We start from the raw sequence: 13351 nt of genomic DNA, 5'->3' as shown, positions 1-13351 counted from the left end.
AACCTATGCACTGCCTCCTGGGAATCCCCCACACTTGGGGGCTGTTTACCGTATCCCTACAACCCACTACCAACACCTGACACCTGATGTCTGCACTTACCCTTCCACTGCCACCAGCCCGCAACATTTACATTACTGGTTACGTAGGAATATTTTACTTTGAGGCCATTCCCATGTACTGCTCTGCCCCTTCACACTTCCAACCCCAGGTCTCCCCTTCAATGTGCCTATTCACTTGCATGATGTCAATGTGTTCTGGCCTCATGGAATCAGTGTGTCTGGCTTCACTCTATTCCACCACCCTAGCATCGTTGCACCTTATGAGACTTGTGTGTTTTGAATTTACGAATTCCATGTAATGTCATGTTACAACCATTGCACATGGCTCTAGGACAGCAGTCATCAAGTTCATCTCATGCTGTTTGACAGTTCAGGCATGGCTATGCTACGTGACGTCTGTGTATTTGCATCAGTGATGTTGGTGACTGAACTATGCCAGTCAGGTGCTTGTGTGTGAACCAGGTGCTATGCACCATGCACTACATGTGGTGATGTGCCCTTGAACACACATCCATGGCTGCTTTCATGCTACCCATCCCTTCCATTGACAATGCGTACATGCAGGAGTTTGTGACATGAGTGATATGACATGTTCATGTGTTGCAGGACAACAATGTGATACCTATGTGTTTGGGCTATGCTATTTACATGTGTCTTCATGTTTTTTTTCTGTCTGTGTGCAGGTGATGAGGCACTGGATGCAGAGGAGGAGTTGGAGGAGGAACAGGATACTGAGCCACCACCGAGCATCAGTGGAAGACGTGGTGTGGCAGCCCATGAAGATCCACTGGTGCTACAGTCCATCCAGGGCCTGACTCAGTGTGAGTCCTCCTCTGATGAAACCGGTGGCTATGGTGGTAAATCGGAATTTGATTCCTCTGTGCTGTCGCCGGTGAGTCCATCAACTGCGGGTGCTGTTGTATCCCAAATGTCTGCAGGGGGGACGAGCCCTCACAGGGCCAGTCAGTGTTGGTACGTCCATCTGTGGTGGTTACGGCTGCAGGGTCACACTCCACAGTATTCCCTCCTGGTCCTGGGACAGCTAATCATGAGAGGAATGCAGTCCTGAAGCCACAGACAGCAGCATCACATCAAGATGCAGGTTCCCTTGGGCCAGGCAGGCGTGGGGTCCGCCAATGCGTTAAGTGTAGCAGCTGGTGATACTGTGTGGGAGCAGTCCATGTATACTGTTGCACAACAACAGGGTGCTTCATATGAGATGTTTGCTCAGGCATGCATGGATAAGGTGGCTAATTCCATGATCCCCCCAGAAAGACAGGTGGAGCTCCAGCTGAAGGCATTGCGGTCCACATGCTGCTCACACAGGCTGCACATGGAGGCCAGAAACAGGAGCCGACAGGGCGGAACTGAGGGCTCTGCAGGCATCCCTGGTTGCAGAGGGTCGGGCCCACAGGGGCGTCCTGAGGGAAGAGTATAGGTCCCTCAGAACTACAGTGGCTGCACTCAAGGCAGCCCGCAGTAGACGGTCAGAACAGCAGATGCAACAGTTGACTCATACCATCTCGGAGGAACTCTGTGCATCACGTGAGGACGTCAGAGCCATTATGTTGGCAATGGATTCATCTCAGTCCCGCATGGCCGCTGCCAAGGAGGACCAGGCCGGGGCTATGGTTGGTGAACCTCCCTTACCAATAACACCTTCTACTACTATCCCGGAAGGTGGCCACAGCAGCGACAGCTCCCCCGATCCATACTAGCCATGCAGCCCGTGAACCCATGGAGGGGTTTTATTTTTTCTTCTCAACATCCACCCTGCTCCTCCAGCCTCCTGGGTATCCCCCCCCCCGCCGTCCACCATGGGCATTTTTGATTTGTGTTTACTTGTTTTTCACCTTATGAACCTTGGTGACTTTACTGCCTATTTGACCCTGTTTATTTTGGTTGCCATTCTTGTGTCCTCACTTGTGCATATATTAGTTCTTATATCCGAATTAGACTGATGGGGTTCCCAGCAGCCAATCTCTGCACCTTCCCTTCCCTTGTCTTACCTGTGGTCTATTGTGAATTTATGTGACAGTGTGTTGCTTTGTGTGGCATACGAGGGCATCCACTGTAGGTTCCAGCTGGACCCATACAGGGTTGTCTCTTGTTGGTACACTACTTGTTTGTGCCTTAGGGTCCAGACTCATATGCCACTCCTGCTTGCCCTTTCCATGGGCTTTCAAGGTGTGCAGCGTGTAAAAGTAACTTACACAGAAGCATTGTATACGTCCGACCTGTGTATACATTCCTTATGGGATTCATGATTGTTTGTCCAGTGCATAATTAGCATCCCTTTTTGTTCGGACTTTGAGATCCATCCTTTGTTCCTGTTCCATCTTCATGAATGACCTTGCCTTTCTCCAGTATTGTTTGCCTTCTTGCTGTATGCGCTTGCCTTCCCCCTTTAGTTAACAGAGCCACACAAAACTACAAGGGTGCCCTGTGCAAGTTACGACACATTGAGGCACTTGTGCAAATATGATGAGTCACTGTCAGACAGATTCACTCTTGGGTCATGTGTTTCTGGTTTGTTGTACTGTCCAATTGATGTTCCTGTGTTCAATATTATTTTGATGTGTGAGAGTGTGTTATTTCTGTACTTGTTCCATTGATCGTTGAGCGCTTTGTGACAGTAGTGTTATGTGTTAGCCATTTATTTGTCTCTTTTGACATTACATGCCATGGCATGATGTGGCAACCAGGTTACATGAAGTGTGGGAGAGTTTAGGTGACATGCCGACATTTAGATGCATACTTTGGCATGGTGTTAGTGGCATACTCCATCTTCCATGTGTTCCTTTTGTGCACAACTGATTGAATTAGTTTATGTTCTAAGGGATGTACACAATGTAGCACTTCCAAGGACACATTCTCACGGTGGTAAGGTTGGGACAGATGATTGTTCCTTTGTCATCATCGAATGTCCTGTGGAATGTGCCAGGGATGTGTGCACTCCGCAGGGGTTGGATTTTAGGTGAAAAATTGTGCCACAGGCTGGGTACGGGCAGCCTCACCACATGTCCTTTCCCCAGCCAATGGGCAGCTGCCGTGCATGTGGTTGAGGATGTGGGGGCACCACCATGTCCACCGGTACACCACACTGTGTTGCAACATTGTGCAGTACACATGCTGCCACAATGGTCCTGCACACCACTGGTGGTGCATATAGTAGCTCACCATCAGAGTGGTCAAGGGAGCGGAAGCGTGACCTGAGCACTCCGAATGTGTACTCCACTATGGCCCGAGTTGCAATATAGGGTGCATTGTATCTTACCTGGGGTGGTGTGGTGTGGTTCTTTATTGACGTCATCATGTAGGTGCTCAGAGGGTAGGCACTGTCCCCGGTAGAGGTGACATGGTGTGTCAGTGGTTTGCTTTTGTCTGTGTGTGACATGCATGCATGTTCAGGGCCTTTTGTACTCACCAATGTGTTGCCATGCATCCCAGCTACAAGGGCCAGGTGTAGGGTTGACATTCTGAATATGAAACTATCATGGGTGGACCCTGGATAGTTTGCATATACTGAGGTAATGATTCCCTTGGAATCACATACAACCTGCACGTTGATGGAATGCCAGTGCTTGCGATTGCGATAGTTTTGCTCTGTGGCCTTAGGTGGACGTAGGGCCACATGGGTGCAATTGATACCACCAAGCACTTTAGGAAAGTGCGCCACCCCATAGAAGTCCTGGACCACGGCCTGCCTTTCTGCGGGTGTTCTGGGCATGTATATGTGCCTGCGGATTGAGGGGCATACAGTCATGATTGCCAACACCTGGTGTAGGCAGCGTGACTGCATGGGCTGTGAAAGGCCTCCGACTATAGCACTTCTGAAATGACCCAGTGGCCAAAAAATGCAGTACATTGAGCAACTTTTCCAAGGGGCTCGGTGCTTGGGAGCACAGGGTGGCTGATGTGAGGTCATCCTCCCACTCTGTGACCAGATCTAATATGATATGAGGTGGAAACATATACCTGCCATAGACCTGGTCCACAGGCATCCCAAAAAGGCTGTTCCTGGGTAGAAACATTTGGGCCCTGGCCATCCTCCTCCTCCTGCGGTGTCCCACGATCACTGCTGCGAGAAATGGTACATTCATCGTAGCTGTAAACGTGCGTTGGTTGTTCGCGCAGCCTTTTTATGCATTGGTTTTCGTGCGCAGTGATGCTTATGCCTGCTTTCGTGTGGCGGACGTGTTTCCGGATTTGGGTGTCTTTTTCTGCATGTTCGATTCCATGAATACATGTTGTTAGCGCGCGTATGGGCGTTGCAAGGATTTTACTGTGGTACTTCCCATGTTACGCCCACATTTTTGCTTGTTGTGTCCCATTCCACGTGTTCCTCCCCCTTTTTAGGTGACTACGCAAGATGGTACACCCGTTCGCTGGGAGTCTTGTGCAAGGTGTTCGTGGTGTTGTGGTGACATCTTGGGCCTGCGGGGATTCAGCGCAAGTCTTGGGTAAGCCCCACGCAATGTGTTCCATGAATCGACAAACGGGCGATTGCACGCTTTTTTGCACGCAAGTCTAAATTTTTTGGCGCAATTAATTCCATGAGTTGGGGGCCTAAGCGTTTTGTTATCGACCAAGGTGTGCTGTTTGTTATCACAGATTCAGTTACATGATAACATGTATGATTAAGGTATTATTTGTGTAGCAGTATGGTTTGTGATTACAGCTTCCATTGTAATTTCATAATAGCATCAAAAATATAGATCAGAGTGCCATTTGTATCATTTTTTATTAATACATGAAAACAAAGGACCAGCCAACATGTGTTCATGCCTGAACGGCACTTTCTCTAGGCTGTATTTTGGTTACATTCATATTTATCAAAAATATATATGAAAGGGGCATGGGTATTACATGATGTTGATGGTGATCACCCATCAAAAATATAGCATTTACTTAACCCCTTAAGTGCCAGGCTATTATGCAAACATACATATAAAAAAACACTCATGGATAGTTTACAAAGCGAATTTAGATATGATACAAATGGCAAATGTACTTGTTGACAATTATTTGAAACACTAAATAAACTCACAATATTAGATTTTGTTAACTATTTCATGGAACCGTTAACTAGCTAATGTTGTTAATTTTATAAGGTGTTTATCTATTTTTGTTGTGAGCACTATGAAAGAAGAAATACTTTACCGGTGAGCTTTAAAATTGCTCTATAATGCACACCCCAAAAGCACTTCAGATCTCCCTATGATTGCTGTCATTACTGAAGAATTCTAGGAAAAAAGATGTATATTTACATAGACTCAAATTATACTATTACATCTACACTAAATAGATTTGGAAATGGGCTGTTTTTTAATAATTAGTTTCTAACTAGTGGGGATTCATTAATATGGTGTTTTACCCCTGTTACGTTAATTTTGAGATGTAGCTGAATAACCCTTCCATGTGGAACCTTGGAATATAGAGGAAGTGGCTAAACATTCAAGAGGGTGCATTTCTCTGACCTTCTATATACACAAGCAAATACTGATGATTTAAAGTTTTGGGGTTTGCGAGAGACCCCACAAAGCAGCAGAAATGGTAACATCTAGTTTAGTGAAATGTAGCAATTCCTAGATCACAGAAGGGTAGACTGGGCACACGACCCCATCACATCATGTGAATTACTGACGGTCAAACTTCCCCTCACTACCTCACGCATTATAACAATGCATTTGATCTATAGATCCCCTGGACCCATAGGCTCCTTCAAAGAAGAAATTAACACCCTGCTCTCAACTAACACAAAGCCTATTCGCAAATCCCCATACTAGGGGACTTGAACCTAGGATACAATGACCCCACAGACCAATCTGCACTGATTCTGGCCAACTCCTTATCTGAACTAGGCCTTACTTAGAGAGCGCTCCTACCACACATGAAAAAGGAAACATTCTAGACTGATAGCAGACTTCAACTGTGCAACTAATATAACCTTTATCGAACAGCAATCCTGGACTGACGACTTCCTGACATTTAATCTGTAAGATTGCACACTGCCCATCAGAGAGAATAAGGTTGTTCCAACTATTCTGACCAGAAATAAGAAAAACATCACGGTAGATAAACTCAAACCACTTCTCCAACCTCTGCTTAAACCTTTACCTCCTTCCTCCAATCCAGCAGAATTAGTGGATCTCTATAACAAGACCATCACCACAGCCTTAGACTCTATTGCACCTTTAAAAAGCACAAAAGTAAACCCATTGCACACCTAAACACTTGGTTCACTCCCAAACTCAAAGATTTAAGAAATGAAAAAAGGAGATGTGAAACCACATGGCAAAACCAACCCCTCCTCAGCGAACAATGATACCCTGCAAAAAATTACAGCCACCGATAAGGAAGACATATTCCTAGCAAACCGTGACACCTACAACGAGAGGATCGACAAAGCTAGTTCTAGTACCTGAGAACTCTTTACCATTCTAAGAGAACTCAAATCTCCCACCCTTCCTACATATAACTGCATGAAGGATCAAAAGTGGTGCACCAAAATTCAAGATGCCCTAGCCAACAAAATCACTTGACTACAAAACAAAATAGCCGCCAACAAACTTAACCTGCCTCCTCAAGGGAATACATGGAATCAGAGCCCCACCTCCCCTAAACTGGCTCAACGCTTCAAATTCACCCCAGTGTCTCCCCAAGAAGTGCAAAAAATCATAGCCTCACTCAAACCTTCCAATTGCCAATGTGACTCCTGTCCAGCAACTGTCATAAAAGAAGCGGCGACTGTACTCACACTCTTCATCACCTCATTAATCAATGCCGCCTTCCACACTTGCACTGTGCCGACTATCCTGAAGAACTCATTGGTACTCCCACTTCTAAAAAAAACATCACTAGACCCTAACATACCGACACATTTTAGACCTATTTATGACAGTCCCTTTCTTAATAAAGCTTATCGACAAAGCTGCCTACAATCAAATACAAAATTATCTGGAGACCAATAAGTTACTTGGACTCTGTCCATCTGGCTTTAGGATCCAACACGGCACAGAAACAGCCCTGATTGACCTAAAGATACAGATTGACGATCTAAAAGACAAAGGGAAATCAGCCCTCTTGCTTCTGTTGGATTTGTCTGCCGCCTTCCATCTGGTTGATCATAATGTTCTGTGTAAGCACCTTTCCACAGCGGCATATTTCTCAACAGAAGAAACAGCATGGATTGAATCCTTTCTTTTTTTTTTTTTTACTTTTTTTATTTGACTTGACAGCACAACAGAGAGCAGAGGGAGCCACACGGCACCAGCATTAAAAACAAGCAACACAGATAGTAATCAGTACATGCTGAGTAGAATGAAGCGTATCGAGAAAAGGCAATATACAAAGTATTAATAACTGCACCAGAAGGGTCAACATCTACGGGGAGCCTCCCGGGGAGGTTGGGGGGGAGTTGATGGTGAGGCCATGGCAGACATATTGTCTTGGAATCTCGGCCAGATGTCCCTTGGCCTTGAATGTGAGTGCTGCATTGCACTCCAGGACTGCTCCGTGTCATGAGCCCATGTGACTGACCTGAGCCATTGTGTATAGGTAGGTGCTCTAGGGCGGAGCCAACATAGTAATATGCAGCGGACTGCCAACAGCAGGCAGAGACCTGCTAGTTTCTTAGAGTCGCGGGACAACTGAGGAAGGTCATGGAACAAGCAGTGCAGTGGGGTGGGGGTAATCATGTGTTCCAGAATGTCAGACAGTGTGGAGCAGATGTCCAGCCAAAATTGGGTGAGGCGGGGACAGTACCATAGCATGTGTATATAGGAAGCTTGATCCATGCCACACCTGGGGCAGGTGGGAGGGACGGTACAGAACATGCGATGAAGTCTCATAGGTGTATGATGGTACCTATGTAGGATCTTGAACTGGATGAGTTTAAATTTGGTGTTGTAGGACACGTCGTGGGTGCGAGCGCACATCCGGGACCATCTTTCTTCAGTGATCTCTGCACCAAGGTCGTCTTCCCACCTGCGCCTTACCCCGGCAAGGGGGGGGGGGCAGCTCTAGTCTGTAACAAGGAGTAAAGCCTCGACACCTTGCCTCTGAATGAGAGAAAGGAACAGAGCTCCGCCACTATGGGCTCGTCGGGTGGCAAGGTGGGAAAATAGGGATATCTGGACTTGAGATTTTCACGGAGTGAAGAGTATTGTAGCCACACCGAGGGTCGGCGTCTGAGTTAGAGAGGGAGATCAGACCATTCAATAAAGGTTCCTTGTTCAAAGGCATCACAGAGTTTCAGAAAGCCGGCATCCGCCCAGTGGGTGACGACCGAATGTGGAATGTGTGGGACACCGGGGAAGAAGTTCCATAATGGCAGATCCCCGTGAAATGGGTGGAGTGCGTCGACCATTGTCCAGAGTTTGGTCAAAGCCAAGGATGTACTAGCTACAGGGTTTGCAGAGTATGAATCAGGGGGGATTGGCTTGAGGACCAGGGATCCAATCACTCGGTCACAGACCGTTAGTTTCTCAAGGTGAACATGTGGGGGGGATCGATGGTATTGAACCAGTATGCAGCAAACTGAGATTGGGCCACCACCCAGTATCTGATGAAATCTGGTGCGCTGAATCCGCCCAATACCTTAGGGGCGGTCAGTGTGGATAATTTGAGGCAGACTGCCCCTGAGTGCCAGAGGAAGGTGTTACATATACCGCGCAGTGTTTGGAAAAAAGCATCCCCGGGCCACAGAGGCAGATTGGTGAATCGTTACAGTAATTGAGGTAATACAACCATTTTAAGTATTCCAATTCTGCCTGCTAGTGAGAGGGGGAGTTTAGTCCACCTGGAGGTCTTTGCCTCTAGGTTAGTTAGGTAGCTCTGGTAGTTGTCGTCACATAGCTGTGCCGTGTGCCGGGAGACCACCACCTCCAGGTAAGTGAAGCTAGCCGGAGACCATGTAAATCGGGGGGGGGGGTTGTGTTGAGTCTGTGAGTGGGAATAAGGTAGACTTGGAGCAGTTTACTTTTAAGCCGGATATGTCTCCGAAACAGGCTACATCTGCCAGTATAGGGGCAAGGATGGTTTCAGGGGAATGGATATACAGGAGGACATTGTCAGCGTAGAGGGAGATTATATCGGCCTAGCCGGCAGTGTGCAAACCCCTGTGCGAGTGTGATTGCCGAATCATGTCAGCAAAGGGCTCCATAGCTATGGCAAAAATGAGGGGGGAGAAGGGGCATCCTTGGCGTGTGCCTCTGGATATCTGGAAGAGGGTGGAGTATCTGTTTCCGTGCGGACTCTGGCCGATGGCGCGGAGTAAAGCAGCTTTATCCAGGTTCGGAAGTCGGGGCCAAATTTGCATTTCTCGAGAACTCGCCATAGGTATTTCCACGAGACTGAGTCAAATGCCTTCTGCATGTCCAACGTAGCTGCAACCGCCTGTGTGGCCTGGCCGATTCTGCTAATTACATTGAAGAGCCTCCATAAATTTAGGGAAGTGGACCTACCAGGGACGAAACCGGCCTGGTCTGGGTGGATAGTGTGGGTGATGTACGGGGCTAAGCGGTTGGCTAGCAGTTTGGTGAATATTTTAATATCGCTGTTAATCAACGAGAGTGGACGGTATGAGCCGCACTGAGTAGGGGGTGTACCAGGTTTGAGGAGCACTGTAATCAGTGCCTCCTGGAAGGATGGGGGAAGTATGCCCTTGTCGCACGATTCCTCCCACAGGGCCAGTAGGTGCGGCGCTAGTTGAGACTTGAATTGTTTATAGAAGTCCATCGGGAGCCCATCTGGGCCAGGGGCCTTCCCGGATGCCAGTGACTCGATGGCCTCGACAAGTTCCTCAAGGGTGAAGGGCCTCTCAAGGAAACCGCTAGCATCGGCTGACAGGACTGATAGGAACCTGGGACCCGTCAGCCTCCGAATACAGGGAGGTGTAGAACGAGAGGAACTCAGAGTTGATGTCTTGGGGGGAGGTGGCGAGTGTGCCATCCGGTCTAGTAATGGCCGGAATATTGGGGGCACCGAGTTCATGGTGCAGCAGTCTAGCTAGCATCGGGCTGGGCCACTCTCCCTTGCCATATTTCCTCACCGATCGAGGGGAGTCCAGGAACTTAACCTCGCGCTCGGCAAGGCCGCGGAACCTGTCCATTTCAGATCCCAGCGCCGCTAGGGTGGACGGGGAGTGATCTACAGTGTATTGGGATTCGTGGATGGCCAGGGCTGATTCACTAGTAGCAATATCGGCACGGATGCCCTTCAGGATGCCACAGCTTTTGGAGATGGCGATCCCTCTAGTGTGTGCTTTGAAGGATTCCCAGAGTACAGCTTGTGTTGACACAGAATTTGTGTTCATGTCAAAGTATTCCTCAATGGAGGATTCGAGCTCGGAAGTTAAAACCTGGTCAAGAAGCGCATGGGGACTCATCCTCCACTGTCTGGTTTTATTGGCATCCAATCCCCAGTTTAAGGAGATAAGTACCGGTGAATGGTCTGATATTGTCCTGGGGAGAATGGCCAGGTGAGACAGGCATCTGATCAGTATGTCTGTAACAAGCCATCTGTCTTTTCTGGAGTGGGAATCATGCACTGAGGAATAAAAGGAGTATGTACGGGCTTCAGGGTTCATCAGATGCCAGGCATCTACCAGTGCCAGACAGGGAAGCGTGGTGAGGATAGCATATGCTGCTTTAGACAGTTGGCGAGGCCTAGATCCCGATCTATCAAGGGTGACATCTAGAATTGTATTAAAGTCCCCGCCCCATAAGATAGGAATCAGGGGGTAGCTCTCGAGTAGAGTGGCCAGGTGGAGGTAGAAATCAGGGTCGTCAACGTTGGGACCATATATATTCAGGATGACTACCTCCTGATGCTGTAAAATACATGATTAATTAATACAGAGTGATTAATACATACCTACCAAGTAGATCTATGTGGGAGTGGTGACACGTGAACTTCAGGCTTTTGTGTATTAAGGTAAGGGTGCCACGGCTCTGAGTGGAATAGTTGGTATAATACCTCTGGGGCCCCCATTGCCTGGCGAATCGTTCACATTGCTCCGAACGAGCATGGGTTTCCTGTAGACATAAGATCTTTACCCCGTGGCATTCAGCGTGAAGCTGAACCTGTCACATTTTTTTGTAATTGCCTAATCCCCTGATGTTCCAACTCATAAAGGTCAGGTCGGTGTTAGCCATATTTCAGGGGGTAATGGTTGAATGACTGCAAGGGGATTTCCAGTAAATGAAAGATGTACGTTCTGGATGTATGCGGTCGCATATCTATATATACAAACAAAATGTTTTGGTGTGGCGCATGCAGCGCCTCCGGTGGCTGTCAAGACTTTTTTTAACCATAATACCCCCCCTCACCCTCCACCCACATCCCTCCCCCAATCAGAGGGATGAAACCCAAACAGAACCAAAACAACCACAAGCTTTTAGGCATCAGCGCCTGGGGTCTGTTAGCAGCCGGGCGATGGCACGCCGGACAGGGGAGAGCATAAGGAGAGTTATGCTATGCAATAGGATTAATCAAAGTATTTAGAGTAGGTGCAGGGTACAGAGGGGCCCAGGCCTTTAGATAGAGGATCAAGGGGAGCATAGGGGTGTAGCCGTGGGCCCCAAGACACCAACGCCGGAGCAGGGTGTAGTCCCAGCATGGGCAAGTCGGGGTTCCGAGGTATAACCACTGGAGGGGCCCAGCCTCAGCGGCAGGGTAGACACCAAGCTGGGAGCCCAACAGGAAATGGATATTACCACATACAGTGCAACAGTGTGGCTTGGAGGGCCACTTACGCAAAGGAGTAATGGAGCAACATTGACAAAACTAGCAACCAGTGAAATACGGTTAACAAGTGGCCATCGTGGAGGGGCATTGACGTGGCGGTCCCACACGTGGCTTAGATACGGTAACAACCATTGAAAACTTGAATCTTGTATTAACGATGTTTAGATCAACCAGGAATGTGTTCGTCTATAAATTTCAAAGCCTCTTCTGGGATGGTGAAGAAGAATGTTTGGTTGGAGTGTTCGATCCTTAGTTTAGCAGGAAAGAGCATGGAGTATTTGACTCCTAAGTCTTGAAGTCTCTTTTTGAGCGCAAGGAAGGTCTTACGCTCTTGATGCACAGCCACAGAGAAGTCCGGGTACAGGTGTATCCTCGACGCCCCAAGACACAGCTCCCCTTTGGTCTTGGCTGCACGGAGTATTGCTACTCCAGCATTTTCTGCGAGTTATCAGGGGTTGAGGATGTTGTGGCAGTCAGTGATTCCTCTGGAGGGTCGATCAGCAGTTTGGAGGGTGTCTTGGCGAACATATTTAATGAGCTTTGTTTCTTGCCAGCCCCTGCTCCCTTGGTCATGGTGACAGGGCGCGTCCGGCGCCCAGGGCCTTATTAGGAAACAGCGGTCAGGACTACCAACTACCACCCTGCCGAGTGCCCCGGGGGGGTAAAGCAAGGGCAGCAGTCAGGGATGCTAGGCAGTGTTAGGGAGGTTCCCCCAAGACACGCAGGATCAGAGGCGAGCCCACAGCAGCCGGAGAGGAGCCCAGACGTGATGGTGACACAGGATCGCCGGTCCAGGGACGTAGTGCAGGGAGATATAGCACAGATTGCTGGCACCCGGGGGGTTCGTGGATCAGTTCAGCGTAGCACAAGGTGAAGCGCCTCAGCCTCCGTGGGGAGCTGTGAGCAAGGCCATCCAGGCGCCAACACGGGCCACCATCCCTAGGGCCTAGAGCGTGGGCGCATGAACAGCTAGCGCAGGCGTGGGGTAGCGGGTGGGTCCACAGATTGTAGCTCAGTTCAGTGAGGATGGTAAGTGTCCTACGGATCCAGCCCTGCACATTCTGATGACATGTGCTTAGGTTAATGCGAGCACACAGGACAGTCTCTTAATATAGTTGCACCACTGTAGGGAGGCAGAGAGCCAACATTCATGTGCCCAAGGGAGGTCCAGTCACCAGACAGGAGGGTGCAAGGGACCACAGAATCCACTTCGGTAGTGTGGAGTGGTGAGTTCAGGAAGCGATGGAATATTGTATATTGGCCCAGGTGTTGTTCTGCAATGCTGTAAGAGGGGGGAGAGTCAATGTCCGTGGCGCTGCGGCGGAGGCGCGCAGTGGGGTGTTTGCAGGCGGGCCGCACAGTGCAGGTACGAGGATCACAGGACGTGCATTTATGCCTCCCCAACAAGTGTGCAGTGGGGAGGGGGGCACCAGCAGGAGAGAGAACAATGGTGCCGCGGGCTGTCCAGGCATGATCCAGGCAGGCGCCTCTGAGGGCCGTGGGTGGGGGGCAGCTCCACCGCAGTTCCCAGCACCAGGGA

This window comes from Ambystoma mexicanum, chromosome 11, assembly GCF_040938575.1.
Source record: "Ambystoma mexicanum isolate Mex_15411 chromosome 11, UKY_AmexF1_1, whole genome shotgun sequence".
Lineage (NCBI taxonomy): Eukaryota > Metazoa > Chordata > Amphibia > Caudata > Ambystomatidae > Ambystoma > Ambystoma mexicanum.
Note: the sequence above shows the minus strand (reverse complement) of the source record.